This window comes from Serinus canaria, chromosome 12, assembly GCF_022539315.1.
Source record: "Serinus canaria isolate serCan28SL12 chromosome 12, serCan2020, whole genome shotgun sequence".
Lineage (NCBI taxonomy): Eukaryota > Metazoa > Chordata > Aves > Passeriformes > Fringillidae > Serinus > Serinus canaria.
Genome location: NC_066326.1, coordinates 7,733,850 through 7,752,023, shown reverse-complemented (window position 1 = coordinate 7,752,023; position 18,174 = coordinate 7,733,850). Strand labels below are relative to the sequence as shown.

At 37.2% G+C, this 18,174-nt stretch overlaps 1 protein-coding gene across 5 annotated transcripts in view; it reads right to left on the bottom strand.

Moving 5' to 3' along the window:
* Positions 1-18,174, bottom strand: part of FHIT (fragile histidine triad diadenosine triphosphatase) — a 517,693-nt gene that overhangs the window by 463,459 nt on the left and 36,060 nt on the right. Inside the window, exon 1 of one of the 5 annotated variants that reach the window (XM_018915205.3) lies at positions 11,411-11,541. The exons of the other annotated variants lie outside the window; for them this stretch is intronic. The gene's annotated coding sequence lies outside the window, so the exon portion shown is untranslated. Of the gene's footprint in view, positions 1-11,410; positions 11,542-18,174 lie in introns of those variants that run through there. 5 annotated transcript variants of the gene reach the window in all.

Below are 18,174 nucleotides of genomic sequence, written 5' to 3'. Positions count from 1 at the left end.
CTTAGAAAACCAAAACAAATGGAGATTCTTGAAACAAAGAAAGAGGAAAACTTGGACATAAAAAAATCTGTCTATTTTGTTAAGAAGACAAAATTTTAATTCATAGATGTTAAAGTGGGAAAACAATCATTAAAGACATGACCCCTGATAATTGTTCCTGCCCAGTTTAACTACCTTTTTTAGTGGGTATTTAATTGAAAACTGAACCATGAACAAAACAAAAACTAGCATTACATACACATCCAGCATAATTCTACAACATCTGTCTCTTGTTTTGACTTTTCTAACCAGATCAGGGATTTTTTATTGTCAAAAAAATCTGAATTTGAAGAACTGAGAAATAAGCTAAATTTATTTATAAAATGCTATTTTATAAACCATGCCTATGGATAAAATAGAATTTCCAGATTTTCATAATTCACAACCTTTTTTCTAGCACTGCCTTTTCTGTTTCTTGAAAAGACTCTATTAAAAGTTCTCAATTTAGGAAATTCTCATTTTGGCTAAAACATGCCTTTGTGGTGCTGCCTTATTATTATTAATGAGCAGCAGCAGTCTAATCAGATTGGGAATTCTAAAGCTTTTATAAATGCTACAATTACTTAAATTTTTTTTCAGTAAGCACTAAATATCAAAAATTGCACCTTTGCTCAGCTAAGCGGAACTGCCCTCATGAGGGCAAAATAACTTCATTCAGTATTAGGCAAACTTCACTGAAAAAGCCAAAAAAAAAAAAAAAAGATCTAGAGACCTTCTATAGTCTCAAATCATTCAACTGACATGCTCAAGGTTGAAAATATTGGTTAGAAAAGACTCCAATAGTTTTATAAATTAGGAAAGGAAGCTTGTGTTAAATTGTTATTGAAGGAATTAGATTTCATGGTCAACCTATGCAATACTCTGTACATCAGCAGCAGACCCTGGCAAGAAGAACATAATGGCAGGGGAACTCACTGCCTCATCCTGCTAATTGAAAGGACCCGACCTTGTCAGGGTCACGCACTGCAAGCTGGAACAGCCACACTGCAAATTATCACTGCTTTGCAGCTGCCCCTGCCTGCTACCTGTAAAGGCAATGTAACAGAGCATGCTACGCTCTGGTGATTAAAAATTAACTTTTTCCCAGTCTACATGGATTTTAGAAGCTTTAGAAACAGAAAAACTTAAGGTAAGTGGGTTTTTGCCTACATTTCAAAGTTATTTAGAAAATTAATACACTGTTCCATGTCTTGAGGCTATTGATATTCAGGTTAGACCTGGAGCTTTCCAGGAGGTGACAAGTTTGCAAGCAGGGATGTATTTACATAGCATCAATTCAATGTTCCAAACTTTCGTGTGCAATTTGCCTTTACTTATGGAAAGAGTAACAGTGCAGTCAATAAAACAACATCAGCTAAAAACCCGACCCATACAACAAGGGGTAAGAAAAGAATCCTATTACATATGTACTTCAATGTGTAATTTTAGGACACTCAACCCCAGTATTTCCTCCCCATTATTGAAAAAAACAGCATTCCAAATGTATATAAGCAATATATGTGACTGCTGGGAGTAAACTTTCAGTTCCCTGTAGGCACTTTTCCACTGATAAAGATATATTCAGCACATGTATATACTGAAAATTCTACATTGCTGTTCTTGGCATGTAATTAGGGGCAAAGGAAAATGTGCAGGACTAGAATCTTAAGTGTTGGTTTAATAACCTTTATCCAGCTCATTTCTGAATGATTTTCTTTCTCTCTGGAGAGGCTTCTAATGTCAAACACTGGTATTAAGGTGAGCCATGGTTACAGAAGAGGCACAGAGAGGGCACATGACAAAATTATTAATTATGGGAGGGAAGTAGGCAGAGAATTCTTTTTACTCCATAAATGTCCTTGGAAAGCAGAATATTTAATACCGAAGTCAAATACAGTTTCAGTAGTCAATAGCCACTAAAGTCTTACTGCTGCTGATAACAGTTGGGGATTTAAGAATGCCATTTAAAAACTGTTGCAAATGTGATTTTTAGAAGGCATTGGATATTTTTGAGAAGGCAAAAAGATTTACAACTTTTCAACTACGCTAACAGAAATTGGGCAATTATTCAATATCTAAGATATCTAAGCTATCAATCATTATCCAAGCTAGTGAGCTAAACAGCTTTAATAGAGTAATTTGAAATACACTTTTTCATACTGCTGGCAGTTATTGTTCATTTTTCAGATTCCTTCCTTTCACACCAAATAAGAATTGTAAGAATTGTACCAAGGCCAACAGGAGAGGTGGTCAGCACTATTTTCTGCTAAACTGAAATCTAACAATTCTTATTTCTTATTCTAACACCAAAAGGTTTATCTATAAATAATACCTTAAAGCAATAGGATGGGTAAATTTTAGGGTTGGTTGTTTGGGATTGGGGTTTTTTTTGAGGGAAAGGGAAACAGAAAAAGAATTGTGGTTCTACTCTAATTCATTTTATCTTTAGTAGATTACCAGAGTTACGGAAACTTCATTTTTCCAACAATTCCAACATAATTTTCCAGCAACTATGTGAGCAGGCTTCATTAGGAATTGTATCTTTGAACTAAAATTTTAATGATAATTCAAGCCAGAATGTAGGAAAATGCACAAAATTATAACAGATCAAATATAACTTAAGTTTTCAAAGTAAAATATTTTCATTAAAACTTTTTAACAATGTGATGATTTTTATTTTCCTTTGTCTAGGAAACACTTTCTCTGCATTATGAAAGCTCTATAGTATCCTGCATTCAACTACCTAAAGTTCTTTGCCTGATACAATCCTCCTTCTTACAAACATCAGAATAGGTCACTCTGCCAAGGAATTGCATTTATGAAAAATGCATGTTGTGAATGCCAAAGGCCATGCTTTTAGAATGAAAAAAAAAAATAAAAAATCCAATACATCCTTTAAAAGATGACAAATAGTCTTTATGAAAGCCATTCCTGCTCTTTCCATTATGGAAAAAGAAATCACAGTGGGAATACTAGCCTCAGCATATATTTGGCAGCTCACTGACCAGACAGGCTATTAACTATATAAAGGGATATTTCTGAAAATTATTTTTCCTTAAATAAAGTTTGGATTTCTCAATGGTTGAAATGCAGCGATGAATGCAAGTGCAAGCTGCTTATTAGAAATACTATCTCATCATCCCTGCACTCCATATTTTACCATATCTCCTATATCAAATGCATTTCTTCTGGAGATTTCCATACATCCCTTTAGTCTAAAACCTCCTTCACATTCCTAAACATCTCTTGTTTCCGAGTATCCCTCTTTTATTTTCTACAGCTTCCCATCACCTGGCTGTTTACTCTGCCACCATGTCTAATGTTTAAAAACCTTTTTTTAGATCCTGAAGCCTCAGCAAGTCTCCTTCACCGCCTTTTTAGAGGCAGAATCTGTCCTTTCATTAAGCCAGTTCTACTTGTGTCTCCCTGCAGAAGTAGTCAAGCTCCTCCTTTGTGTGACAGCAATCACCTCTGACCTTACCACCAGAAGACAGTTTCTTGTGGTTGTTGGTTTGTTGGTGTCTTTCAATATGAACATATACAAAACCTATACTAAGCCTCTATTATGAGATTGAGAAAAGGTTTTGGTTTTTAAACAGTGGAGCAAAAAAAGGGCTTGGTATATATGATGAACCCTCTGCTACCAGCTGATAGCCAGCAGCACTCAGATGGACTGGGCTTAAGGTGTTTCATTAATTATGCATATTGGAGGGATGTGTCCTATCATTAAATGAAACTTGAAAATTAAACAAAGCATCTCAAATTTAATATTCTGATAGCATTTCCCAATACTGAGTCATGTTTGATACCACTGGAAAAAGCTCACTGAACTGGAGATATGAACAGAAATTCAAAGTGACAGAACAAAGTACTGTGCATGGTCACTTATAAAAGTTTAACATTTAAAAAAAAGTCAGCCCAGTTTGTCCAAGAGCACACAACATGACGAATGTAAAAACTCAGTTAAAAAATGAATTTTTAGGATTTTCTTGTTATCTAGCTTTCAGTAATTTGGTTTTGAAGGAGTGGAGAGGATGGAGAATTTTTGTGTGTTTCAGTGGATGAAATTTCATAAACAAATTCCTTTTCTTGCACTATTGCTTCTTGTTTTCTGCATCTGTATTCAGGCAGCCAAGGGACCCAAAGAGCTCTTTCACTGAAAACAGAAAGAACTGGAAATATACTACATTCTTTATATTCTTTTCAGCCATCTGTCTCTCCACAGATGTAACAGAGCAGAAGCTTAAATTGACTCTAGTCTGATAAATACTGTTACAACAAAATCTACAGGTACATTATTTTAACCTCTTAACAGAAAATAAAATTCAATTCTTTCAAAGTTCATTTTTGTTTCCCTCCCATGACACCATAAACCAAAACTGAATTAAGGTTTTAAAAGCAACACTGAATTAAGGTTTTAAAATAAAAAAGAAAAATAGTGTCAAAGTTGTATCCTAAAGCATTTTTTGCTGATCATGTAAATAATTCATTTTCTATAGTAGAACAGGCAAATTAAGAATGTAAAATTTTCATTTGCTTTAAAGACAACCTAATTCATTCAGAAAGGACAGGGTGTGTGGAGCTAAGGCAGTAAAGACTTGGGATTTGTGAAGATTTTACAAACAGCTAGTGAACACATTATTACAAACATTGTAAATTCAGGGCAGATTTTTTCTGCTCTGAGCAATCATTTGTACCTGGAATTTACAAACATTGTAAATTCAGGGCAGATTTTTTCTGCTCTGAGCAATCATTTGTACCTGGAGTTTGCTTTCTGGTTTTGAGTGAGAATGCCCCTGACTCCTCAAGGAGATACTGACACCAATAACATGACAAGCACCTCTTGTCAAAGCAGCAGATAATGGGGCACTACGAGTCACCCCAGAAGAGCCAAACTCCTGAGCTCATTCAGAGGATGTGGCCCTGTCTCCAAATGCCCAATGCAGCTCTGCACAGCCCTGCATTCCAGGCTTGAGGAGAGCCAGGGATTAGGCAGAGTGCACACACACACACACAGCCCCCCTCAAGGCTTCCTTCTGTTGTAAGAACCTAAAGAGCACAGCTCTTACTGCCTGCACCCTGCTAACCTCTAATTGAGATTTCCTAGCAGAGGTATAATTTAGATGAATGAGATCAAAGATTTGCAATTTATTTCCAATGTCAAGAGAACTCAAAGGGTTTTACTAACTCATGTACATAGTGACCCATTATTTTAAAAGGATAAAAACTTTTCTTTCCAAAAAAGTAATTGGAAAAGTAAAGTAATCTTTTGTATTGGATACCATTAGAGAGCAGCCTCCTCCAGCTGGCTTGATTTGCAGAGGCAAAAAGGATACAACCAGATGCTCTCTTAAACAAAGTATTTCCACTGAGTAAGATTAAAACCAATTCTCTTCAAAAATGGATCTTTTAATTGCTAATGAAAATTAACTGGAGCCTCAAACACCACCCACAAGGAAAAAAATTTAATTCAAAGATTCTTCCATCTCAAATTTTCATAATATTGGGTTTTAGACATAAAACACATGACAACATCCATATTAAGTCTTCAAGATATTAGAAAAAAACCTTTTTCCCATGACTTCCTTTTCAAGGATCAGCTGTCACACTATGTGACTCTTCATGTGAAATGATACTACACAAGTGATAACATATTTGAATTATAACAAAACCAATGGAAGATTGTTATTTTATATTTTATTGCTTTCAATATTTCTTTAGCAATCATCATTGCAGTCTGTCTAAACAATTCTCTGTGCACTGACATTCACAAAAATGTGTTTTCATCAGGAAGTTAGACACTGTCATTAGGTTTCATGAAAAGCTATACTTTTCAGTTCCTAGTCAATTTTTTACACCTCACTGCATCATTGGGATGTGAATGCAACAGTTTTTACATCTGTCAGGCTTAGTTCTATTTACTTGAATACAAGCATTAATAACAGATTACTGGCAAACTGTAGAGAGATGATGAATTAGTTATGTTCTTATTATCCAACACTGGAACAGGACCAAGAGAGGAGGGTTCACCACATTCTCTGCCAAGAGAAAACCTATTGATAAGCCACAACAATCATCTACAAAGCTTGCAAAAGGCAGTGATTCAGATCATTGTTTCAGAGCTGATATTTTACATACCAGATCTGGCAATTTCTTTTGATTTCCTTGAGCTGTTTCGTAAGAAACTTGTTTGATGGTCAACAGCTGCAATACCTTGAGATACAAGTAGAAGACATGCTTAACCTGCTCTAAAGCCTACTACTTTTCATACTCTTCTACTAGTTTTGAGAAGTTCCAAATACCATTTTTCATGCCCTTTTATATCCTTGTAGAAGTAGCTGTCTATGCTGGAACCTTACAAAGGAAAGTGTTAAGGAATTCTTATCATACACCCTAAGATGAATTAAATACACATTTGTGCACACAAAACGCACAAAATGTTCTCTTCCAATGAGGGTCTTCACCTCATAAGGTTCTACCAGGAAATGGAATCACCTGAGGATAGCTGGACAAAACAAATCTGGCTCCAGCACAGGTGGAAAAAAAAAAAAAAAAAGACATGTTTTAGCACAATGACATCACCCCTACTATTAAAAAAAAAAGATGTATATTTTTTTTTAAAGACTGTCAGTCATGACTATGATAAATAAAAGCCTCTGAATTTTAGAGTTAGTTATACTATACCCAAACTATAGCTCCCTCACACACAGTTACATATAGAATATATATATATATGTGTAATGCTCTTCATTAAGCAGAGCTATTTATACTTCAAAACCCATGCATTCATGCAAAGATGCTCTCAGGTAAGAAATAGGAAAAACTGTGGGAAAATGTTATGAATAAATGTTGTCTTAAGGTTTGTTAAGTCTCAACCAATTCTGCATCAATTGTCAGAGAGTGCAAGCAGCTTTGTAAGCTTCTCACAGACAAGAGAAGTGTCCTCATTTATTCATGTCATTGGTGAGCTGTACTCCAGGGACAGCTGCAGTTAAGAACCCCCACATTCAGCATCAAGAGTCATTGATATGTAGCCCAGTTCCTAAAATGTTCAGAACAAAAAAAGGAAGATTTTGAGACAATGAGAAAAAAGGCATGACAAACTGAACATCAAAAACCTGTGGCTTTTTCCTCTGCAGTTGCACTGCTTATTCTAATGGTCATTGGTAAAGCCTACATAATCAGTAATAGGGCAGATCAAACCCAACCACAAATATCTGACACAAGCTTTTAAAAGCCTAAGACCAAATCACATTAAAGACCAAAATTTTACTAATTGCATTCTGCACATAGACTAAACAGGATCATGACAAAAGAGTTCCCTTCTTTAGACTTTATCTTTTAGTTCAGCCCTCCAGCCCAACCATCCCCACACACCACTGCTAGGATCTGCAGGACCATATTTATTCCAGAGAACTCCTACTGGGATTGCAGCACAGGTCCCTCTGTCCCCAACCTGCTCACTGCCTACTCAGCAGCAGAGCATAGCAATCTGTGAGAAAGAAGAGCACAACCAGCTTAAAGCCCTGCCACTCTTACCACTCTGCCTGTATCTATTTATCTTAGCAATTCACTAGAAAGAAATACCTTTCCAAGTGCTCACTTTTCCTCATCAGCCTTGCACAGAAATCACCTGACATGGAAGTGTTCATAACTACAGTTCACAGACTAAATACTATTGCATCTTTTTAAACAAACAGATCAAACATAACACATTTTTTTGCAAGTATTTTCACATACCCACCACCACTTAACAACGGGCATTCCTAGAGTCAAGCACAGAAAGGGGAAACTACAACTTGAAGCATCTTTTGGAAGCTCAAGACAATTAGAAAAGACCATGCACACTGTCTTCACTACTTCATGACATTCATGTTATTCTGAATGCAAAGAGAGCATATAACTGGGTTTGCTTCCTGATCTAAAGCAAACCAGCATGGTTTTGAATCAGTGGAGTCTGGTTCTTTTAAAGACTTTCTAAATGCAAAGACCTATAGACAACAATTCAGAATCAGGAGTGCATAATCAGAGGCTCAACTGTTGCTACACTAAGTCAAGTTTCTGTTACGTCACATTGTTTTCACAGATCCACTATGCCTTATGTCTGTACAAAGGTACCTCAAGAACAACTTCAGTTTTAAAGCTAGGAATAAGACTAATTCCCCTTGCTATGCTCAAGCATATTTTTCCCTAGCAGGTAGATACCTTTTTACTCTTCTGTATCTTGGAGGGAAGAGAAAGAAGGTGATGGAAAAAAAAAAAAGAAAGAAAGAAAAGGAATCTTCAGGGACAGGTTGCCAAGAAGCTGAGAATCTCAAAGGCTACATTAATCAAGGAAAATCTATGCTTTCAATACTTTACAACTTTTGCACTGAAAAAAATTCAAGTGAATGAAAAAAAGACACTCTTCCCAGGAATCTTGAAGCCATTAGAGCATCTTTGTAAGAACAAAAAATCTACAAGGAACAATATTCATAGATAAACCATTCTCCTTATGTCACATTCACTGCAAGAAGAAAATAGTCTCTGGAAAAGTGACATAGTGGTCAACTGTCAAAACAAAATGTAATTTAGCACTAACAATAGGTAAGGATTGTTAGTCTAAGTGCTCAATACCAACCATAAGGACCTCCTTGAATGAAATGCTTTTAGCATAAGTTGTAGCTAATAAAATTTTAGATCTTTCTCTCTGCAAAGAAAGAAGTACTATGGAATATCTTATCAATTTCAAATTATGAAAGTAACAAAAATTACCATTTAGATTTTCTTCCAAAAATTACAGTCTTCCTCTATTTTTCCATCTATCTTCATAAAAGGTACTGTGGTTTTTCCAAAAGTAGACCAATTGTCCAAACATTCACTTCTCTGCAGACAGCAGCTACTTCGTTTCAATTGTGCAGATATTCATCACAAAAAGTTACTAACTGGACTCTGAAAGCAGTTTGTGAAATTTGCCATCATTATTTTTATTTTAATATTCTAAATCACCTTTCTTCAGCTAAATTATATAAGCACTTAAGCTTTTTAAAACATTCACAGAGCTGAAACAGCAGAAGCTGTTTACCAAGTCACTGGATCTCTCCTAAAAGGTCTCTGCTAGAAGCTAATTTTGGGAAATAATCAAGCTTGAAGTAGTAGAAATGTTTTTGCAAAGCCTGGGGCATTCCACTGGTTTAACCCCCCTGACCTCACCCTAGCTTGGTGGAGGTGCCAGAAGGAAAAAACTTGAAAAGGCCAAGAAGCAATTATGAGTTTAATCCTGAGAAAGCAGAAAACAAGAGTGTGACTTAGAAAGCCAGGGCTGGAAGGAGTGAGCAAGGTTGCCTTAGCAAAGCTATTTACACTCAGAGCTGGAGAAGGAAGCATGAGTATTTTCCTGGAACCATGGAACCTGTGCCTTATACCAGGATTTTCTCCTGTCAGAGACAAAGGGCAGCCCATGGCCAACCCCTGAGCCAGGAGATGCAGCAACTGAGAGAGACAGACCATGCTGTATGCAAGCAAAGCCAGTTTATTACACTAATCACCAGAATTTAGAGTTCTCTTACTTCCTCACAAAATTTTCAACTCAGAGCCCCTTGCCCCTGTTCCCTTAGCAAAATAATCTTTCCAGTTATCAAGTCCTTGTTAACATGCTCTTGCACCAGCAATCACACGTGGTATCTTCACTTCTTGTTCTTGCCTTGAGTTTATCTCTCCCAGTTTCCACTGTACCAGAGGCAGGAGGTCTGTGGTGCTACCCAACTCATCTTCTGGAGCTGTCTGATCTCCTACATTTCCTCCTTTCTGTTCTACAATTGTTATTTGTTTTACTGATTTATTAATCAATCAATCAGTCTATGAATACACTGAATCAAGCAATGCAGGTATCAGTATAATTAATAGCATCCTTAATACAAACATTCCCATCTTAATTAAATTTTTGACCCATCCAGTAATCCCCCAGTCTCCAAAAAGATTGTTAAGCCAATCGCTCCATCTACTATTTTTAATTTGGCTACATTATCTTGTAAAGCTTTAATACTTGCATCAATAGATGGGGAGTAATCAGAAAGGTTCATATAACACATTCCAACAAAATCTTCACTTCCACGTTCATGTGCTAAAAGCAAAAACTCAATCGTGGCTCGATTCTGCAGCGTAACTTGTCTAAGCAAATCAACACTGGTTAATAATCCTGTTAAAGCAAGGGGAGCACCATTAGTTTGTTGAGATAACCAGCAGTCTAGCTGGTTTAACAATCCCAGAGTCTTTCCAGCTGCTATTCCTGGAGCAAGAAGGAGACAGCCAAACACTGTTGTAGTGACCAAAAGTCGAGGTTATCGCCGCAATTAGGGCTAAACACATGAATACTGTCGTTCCCTCTCTGTGGAAATTTATGTTGTAAAATCATGGGTGTCAACAGTGAGAGTCGCCCTAAACTGCAGGGGCCTCCCTCAATATGCAATGGAATAGCAGCTCAAGCTCTGTCTCACCAAATGAAAAACACTCCTGCTGGTAATGATAATGGAGCATTAGTAGAGCAAAAGATGTTGGTGGAAGAGTAATTTCGGCCTTGAATATGGGTTGGCTCAAAGAAACATTCCATGCTTTAGACTGGTTGGCCCCAGAATAATTAAATTTAACACAAAGGTTCATTTTTACAGATCCTAGAAGTTCTAATTCCTGAGGTTCAAGGGCTGCACAAGGGAGATATGGGACCCATTGGTTCCATGGATCGGCATTATTCTCAAAATGAAGAACATGAGCTGAAGGGGGATGTGGCCTTGTATCTAAAGGTAAACCAACAAGACAAGTAGTAAATGGGTTTTCAGGAGAGGCTGTAGCCAAGCATAAAGTATCTTGCCCTTTTCAATTGCTAAAGTTATCCATACATTCAGTTTTGGCTGATAAACAGGTAAAGTAAAAGTAACAGGAGGAAGTACTAATACTAGAAAAGCCTTTGCTAGGGTAAACCAAATACTAGCTTGAGGCAATGGCAATAGAGGATTCTACATTGCTGCTGTAGGAGGAGTTAGAACTAACAGTACAAAACTTATTAACAACTGCAAGCCATTGCTCACTTGATAACTCCTGATGTTCAGGCAAACCATACTGATGCCCACACACCAGCTGTTTAATCTGTATATTATTCCGACTGCTCCTTAAAGGGTCACAACACCAACAGTCAGCTCTTCTTTTATGAGATGCACAATACCAAAGGCACCCACACCTTTGACACTCGCACAGAGTCCATGCTTGATGATGCCCTGTGTGACAGGTCAAGCAGGGAAAGGAAATTAACAGACCTGCAGAGAGCTCCTCTTCAAAAGATGTTACAAACTGGCTGGGATCTGGGTGTTGCCAGTCTAGAGCAAGAAAAAGGTCATCAAAAGGAAAGGGAGCACAGTACCGACCACCTCTGGACATATGATCGACTGGCTCCCCGAGGACGGAAGACTTGTCTTTTATGACTTTGACGTCTCTAGGAAACCCAAACCACTTCTTCAAAGGCATGAATCCTTTTCTGTATTTTGATCAGCTGGTTGTTTGATGAAGGGCCTGATGTTCTTGACTGGAACCCAACGAGGACCAGTATCTGTGGAAACACAAGCATAACCCGTTCCCCATGTAATGAGGGGAAATGAGCCTATGAGTTTCCCATTTTCCAGGTCTTTTACAAGGACTTATGCTTTTTGCCCTATATCTAATAACATTTCTTTACTAGGTCCCCCTATAATAAAGTGCTTTATTATAGGGGGACCTTTGCTATCGGCATAGCAATTTAAAAAGGTGAAAACACATAATGCTTTATGTAGCTGTTCCATTGGCATATATCCCTGCATTCTACCTTTCTGTTGACCTAAAAGACAATTAAGAGTTGAATGAGCACATTCAATAATTGCTTGTTCTGTGCAGGAGGGAGTGATGCCAGTGATATGAGAGATTCCCCAAAGGGTGAGAAAGGAGGAAAGTCATTGAGAAGTGTAAGCAGGACTATTATCAGTTTGGAATAATACTGGACACACTCCAGCAGGTGTGTTTTAACACTGGCAGACAATTTGCTTGGAAATCTTCTTATACATAATGGTAAGATAGCAAACTGGGAGAAGACTTCTTGGTTGTTTTGAATTACACAGGACTCACTATTGCAGTATTATTACACTATTTCCCTCCAGAACCTTCACCCTCAGAGACAGTCACATGGGTTCCCAGCTTTGGTAATTGATGCAAGGTCCCCTTTCAATCCACAGTTCTCTTCATATTACACATAAACATGCACATTACACATAAACACCCAGATAAGATAGATGAGATCCAATCCAAACCACTCAACCTCCAACAGCCAAACTGCTTGCTGTCCTAAACAACCTTTTGGGATTTTTGTTTTTGCAGCAGAGAAGAAAATCCAATAACTGGGATATCATTTTGCTTGAGAAATTTCCATAACACCAAAGTCACTGCTGCTCTGAAAAGCTGCAATGACTGTTTCAAAGAACTACCATGAGGAGTGCCATTCTGTAGAGGTGTGTAGTTCCAGACTTGGTATCTTTTACTTCTGTGCCTTAAGGTCACTTCCATTCAGGTGGAATTACAGTCACTTCTATTTTAGGTGGATTTCAAGAAGATTAAACCCTATTGACAACCATCCTGCTTTTCATCTGAATTTGCACTATAATCTTCATACTTCATAGGAAGGAAAAAAAGAATCAGTTATCCTCTATACACTGAGTATCAGGCACACATCATGAATAGTCCCTGAAATTAGATAATGTTCTATTCCCTGCTCCTTTAAGTATTACTACATACTTAAAAAGTTAAATAGAGGTAGAAACCAGATTAACAAAGGTGAGTTCACCTAGAGAGAGTCTGTATTAATGAAGAGGTAATACCATAAATCTGGTGCACATGGAAGTGTGAAAAAAAGGTCAAGTCAAGAGAATGACTTCTCCTTCCTACAGGCAGATTGCACAGGTGCAAACATGCACAGAAGCTTTCTAAAATCCATGGCATTTTCATGGCTTTATGCAGTAAACTACTCTGCTCCTTGGGTAAGTTTTACAAGACAAACTGAAGTATCAGAGCTACAAAAACACTCTGAATTCTGTACAGGTTCAAAGAAAACAGCTTTTACACTGCACTTCTGCACTTTTTCACAAATCAAAAAAGCTACATTACAAATCATTGTGTAAGCAAAAAGAGCTCCCCAGACTTTAGATAATATCAAAACCTATTAATGCATGGGTCTTGATACTATTCCATGCACACAAATTTATTTTTATTTAGGGGCAAAATAAACAGCTGAGGCCATTACAAGCAGAAAACCACAGTCTTCTCTAAAGCAAATTCATTTTGTCTGGGTTTTGATAACACCAGATGTTTTCTGTTGCTGTACAAACAGAAGTTGTTGAAATTTATTTCTGTGAAAATCAGATACCTTTCTAGAACACTTAATATGCAAAGACAAGATCCAACCTGTGTCTAAACATCAAATTAGAGTCAAACTTCTATTGGAAAATTGAAATATGTCAATTAGATTGAATTCTAGCATTAAATTGGAACTGAACACAGGAAAAAAATACTGCTACTCTATACATCTAAGAATTTTATTAAGAAACAAAAAATAGGCAGAGTAAAAATCTGTGTTTCACAGTAAATGCCTAGATTTATTTTTGGAATTTATTACTGAGGAAAAGTAACTCAGAGCTTTACTGATTAAGACTTTCCTATAAAACTGACTTAAGACCTGTGACTTCCAGGAAGGACAAAAAAAATCCAAAGCTAGACAAGAGATGATCTGTCCCAGTGAAAGGTTTATCAGGCATTCAATTGCTTTCTTACAACCATAAGTATGAGAGGTGGGCAAAAGATCAGTGATGCCTTGTCCTCCTTGTCTAAGCAATTAATAATTTCCATCCCTTGGGAAAGCTTCTTCAGGGATCAATTCCCAGGTCTTCTGAAAGATACCTGAGTGACAAAACACAACTACAACCACCTACAACTACATGAAAAAAAGTACTCAGGAAAAAAAAATGCCATCTTACAGGTCATAATTTCACCATTTCTTTGGAGATAATAGGTATCATATTCTATCTTCAGAGGTTTCAGAGTGTGTGTGTATATATAACAAAGTAATTCCTCTCTAGATCAGAGGCCCAAACACTCAACAAAAGTCCAAAATGTTTTCTGCACTGTGCTGAAGCTGCTACTTAGGGTAGCTTGCACATAATGGGTAAGGACATGGCTGAGATACATTTTTAGCCAACTCCCTAAAAGTGAGCAACCCTTATGAGGAAATTCGAATTGTGTCAAGTCAGTTAAATTAACACTCAAAGGCCAGGTCACATAATAGCATGTGGGTACAAATATGTCCTTTCTACCATAGGAAGCCTGGGTAATCAGAGCCAGCAAAGTTTGTGTCAATGTACTAAAATACAAAAAGGTCACCTTTAGTGAATTAAATTAAATGCACAATGAATCAGGCAGCAAAGCTGCACAGCCACTATAAGTTGTTTAACTGTCCATTGTATGTAACAGGTAAGCGGGGAGGGAATTTACACCCTCAGTAGTTCAGCAGAGCCCTGTCCCATTCACCCTCCAAATGAAAACCTTTGCAGCCTTCAGTTTCTTGTGACATCTATGGTATCTTCGACTTTTGAACTAGATTAACTGAATGCGTATTTTCTAATAATTCTACCAATACACAATTCCTGGAAGTACTACAATAATTCTATTACCTGACACCATTAGACAGGTTCCCATGTTGAAATCCTCTAAAAGATTTTCAGCCTTATTACCAAAAGGCTTGAGCATCACCCAGCAGCACTTCTAATTTTTGCACAAATGACCTAGACAGCACTACATCCTGAACTACAGCTGTCCTAAGAAAAATAGGACAAAACAAAACTCTTCTGCATCACCATAAGTAAGACTACCACTTTTTCTGTCACTAAAAGCCTTCATGTTTTAAATCTCTTCACCAACTATTAAAACTTTTGTATCTCTTCTCTAACTTCAATAACCTCCACATGGAAAAATAAATGATCGCATAGGTGTCAACAAGCAAAGTACATCTTTATTTTGTTCTAAAAAGAAAGTGGCTGGGAAGGCATCTTTTGAAACAGCAGCACAGGTTGGTGGGCAAGGACATGACTGAAATTGTGCCCTTCCACTCAGCACAAACAACTGCCTATTTCAGTCCCCAGGTTTTTATGCATCATCCAGGTTAATTTTGATTACAAGCTATTTGTCTTCTGAAGACACTGAATACATTCCCACACAACCGTAGGAGTCACTCTGTCTCAGGGAAACACAGTACTTCCTGGAATTCTTGACATGCCAAGAAATCAGAGTTACTCCTATTGCTCCTTGCTGACAGCTCCTATTATCAGTTCTGCCATTAACTTGGACTGAAATCCAATTCTGGCCAGCCCCTTGACAAGGCATTTAAGACAACCAAATACTTACAAAAACTCTTCTCATACTTTTTGTATCTGGGAAGTTGAATTCTTGTTGCCACTTGGTATTTTGTTGTTTCAACTTTTCTACTGAAAAGCTAAACCAAAATATTCCTCCTTGGAATTTTAATGCAGAGACTACAGTGGCATGGACATTTTGCATAAAGAATCTATATCCACCAAAACTGCACTACATTGCTTTTTTTAGAGATATGCTGAACATCAGCCTAGCTAAGAAATCTGCTGACACAATAGAAACCTTTACTATGTTTCTGTACAAACGCACCAAGAAAAGTGCTTTTCACTTGCAGTTTTCAAGACCTGAAAGACTCTTCAACACAGTATAGTGCACTTGCATGACTGAAAACCCTACAGCCATATGTGAGTTCTGGAACTCTCAGAATGTCCTACTGGGATGGTGCTGCTGGGGCAAGAGACCAGTTCCCCTGTTTGGTGAAGATAACATAAGTTGAGATAAAGGAACAGAGTTATCATCATCTATCTTAGATGGAAGCAAAGAATGAAAGGTAAAATTTTTCTAAATATACATCTAAAGTACTTTTACACTGTAATTCAGTAGGAATAATGAAGACAATCCTCAAAATACTGGTCAAAACCAAAATTGTTTTACCACTGTCAGGAATGAAGTCAGGAAGGAGCAAGAGGCAGGAACTGAACTCATGTTTGCTGAACTTAAATCAACTTTCAACCCAAGCTTTCCTTTATTCTTCAGCACTACTGTGATATTTGCAGCTCCGGGACTTATTTAAAGATTATTTCTAATCTTCATTTTCAAATAGGTGTCTGTCACATTCAATAAGAGAAATGTATTCCAAAAGCCAGGTTAGACTTAACCAAAAAAAGAAATTTCCCTGCATTCAATTTAAAACCTTTCAGGAAAAACTTTATGAGAGTTATAATGGAGGGAGGGGAGAAATGAACCACCACCCAAAAACCTTCCATTAACAGTATTGCTAATAGGCAAGACATCCTTCATTTCTTCTAACAAACCACATAAATTTATAATGTGTGTGTGTGTGTGTGTGTGTGTGTGTGTGTGTGTGTGTATGTATATATGTATATATATATATATATATAATAAGACAACTTTCTCCTCCCTAACTACTTGCAAATAATGGAATGAAAGGAGACTCAAAACAGGAAAGTCTGAGCTGCAATGAACGAAAACTGAGGGATTGGGGGGTAAGCACTTTTTTAATTTTGGGGGCTTGGGGAACAGTGATGTGAAAATAAGCAACCAGCAAAAAACATAACTGAAATTTCCTCCAGGGAGAAGAGCTGTATAAATCTGTCCAAAAGATTGAGGAGCTGCTTTACTGCAGAGAGAAAACAGTACACAAGAGGATTCAGAGGTAAAGTGACAAACATAATGCTTCCACCTGGCAGAGATATTGACTGATATCCACAATATAACTACACAGACTGACACGAGGAAAAGAAAAAAAATACAGCAACTAGCAACAGACAAGTAGTTTCAAGATGCTTTAGGTATGAAAGACAGAATTTGGCAAGACAAAGACTAGGATTGATCAAGTCCACAGTTCCTAAAATTGCTTAGGGAGATTGTCATAATATGGCAAAGGACTGTACAGTCTGAATTTGTATAATGGAGTCAGAACTCTCAACAAATGCTACTTGAAAGAAACAATCAGGGACTGGCATATGTCCCAAATCAATAAATGGAGGTAACTCTAAAACAGAGTATAACGGTATACCAGAGTCTAAGAGAATCTAAAATGCCAATAATTGAGTCCTGAACACAGCTGGTTTAGATGGGATACAGCTTTAGAAATTCTACACACCAAATGCTCAAGCACACATTTTAACCTATTGTCACTTCTTCAATAAACTTCACACACAAGCATGCTCTTCTACCTTTGAGGAAAAAACCCAATCTGCTTCATCTTGGTATAGACTGAGCTGCAAATGGTTACTCAGGGACAAGCTGGGCACCAGTGGGTGCTCAACAATTGTACTGAGCATCACTTGTTTCTCTCCCCTTTTATTCCTCACTGTCTCCTTTTCATCACAATTATTACTACTATTATTATTGTCACTGTTTTTATCATCATCACTATTATTATATTTTTTGTTTCCATTATTAAACCATTCTTAACCCAGGAGTTTTATATTTTGTCTTCAATTGATTCTGCTCCCCAATGCGGGAATGAAGTGGGGGAGTGAGCAAGGGGCTATGTGGTACTGAGACACCAGCTGGGTTAAACCATGACACATATTAAAACAACCAAAATGTTATGTTCAACCCTCATTTTAAACAGCTTAACCTAAATTGTACTATAAAAAAGTCAGCATTTAAGTACAAGTTTGTTGAAGGCTAAGAATTCTCCTGTGGAGGAAAAAAGCTTTATAATAAAACTGATTCCCATTACATTAAAAGTATAGTGTTCCTTGATGCAAGCACATCATTCATCATCTCCTAAGTGGTAAGTAAAATGTCTGTAAATCAGGAAAACATTTTAAAAATCCACAGAAAAATTCCAAAACAAAAAATATTGTTAAATATATCTTCCTTTTATATTTCCTCCTCTCCCAATACATCATTAAATGTATTTTTTGAAGCCCCTGGAGAACACCCAACTCTTATAATAGGATCCTTTCTGGGACAGCCTGTCCCAGTACCTCTCTCCTGTGAGGATGCTGGGACAGGCTGCTCAGAGAAGTTGTGGATGCTCTGGAA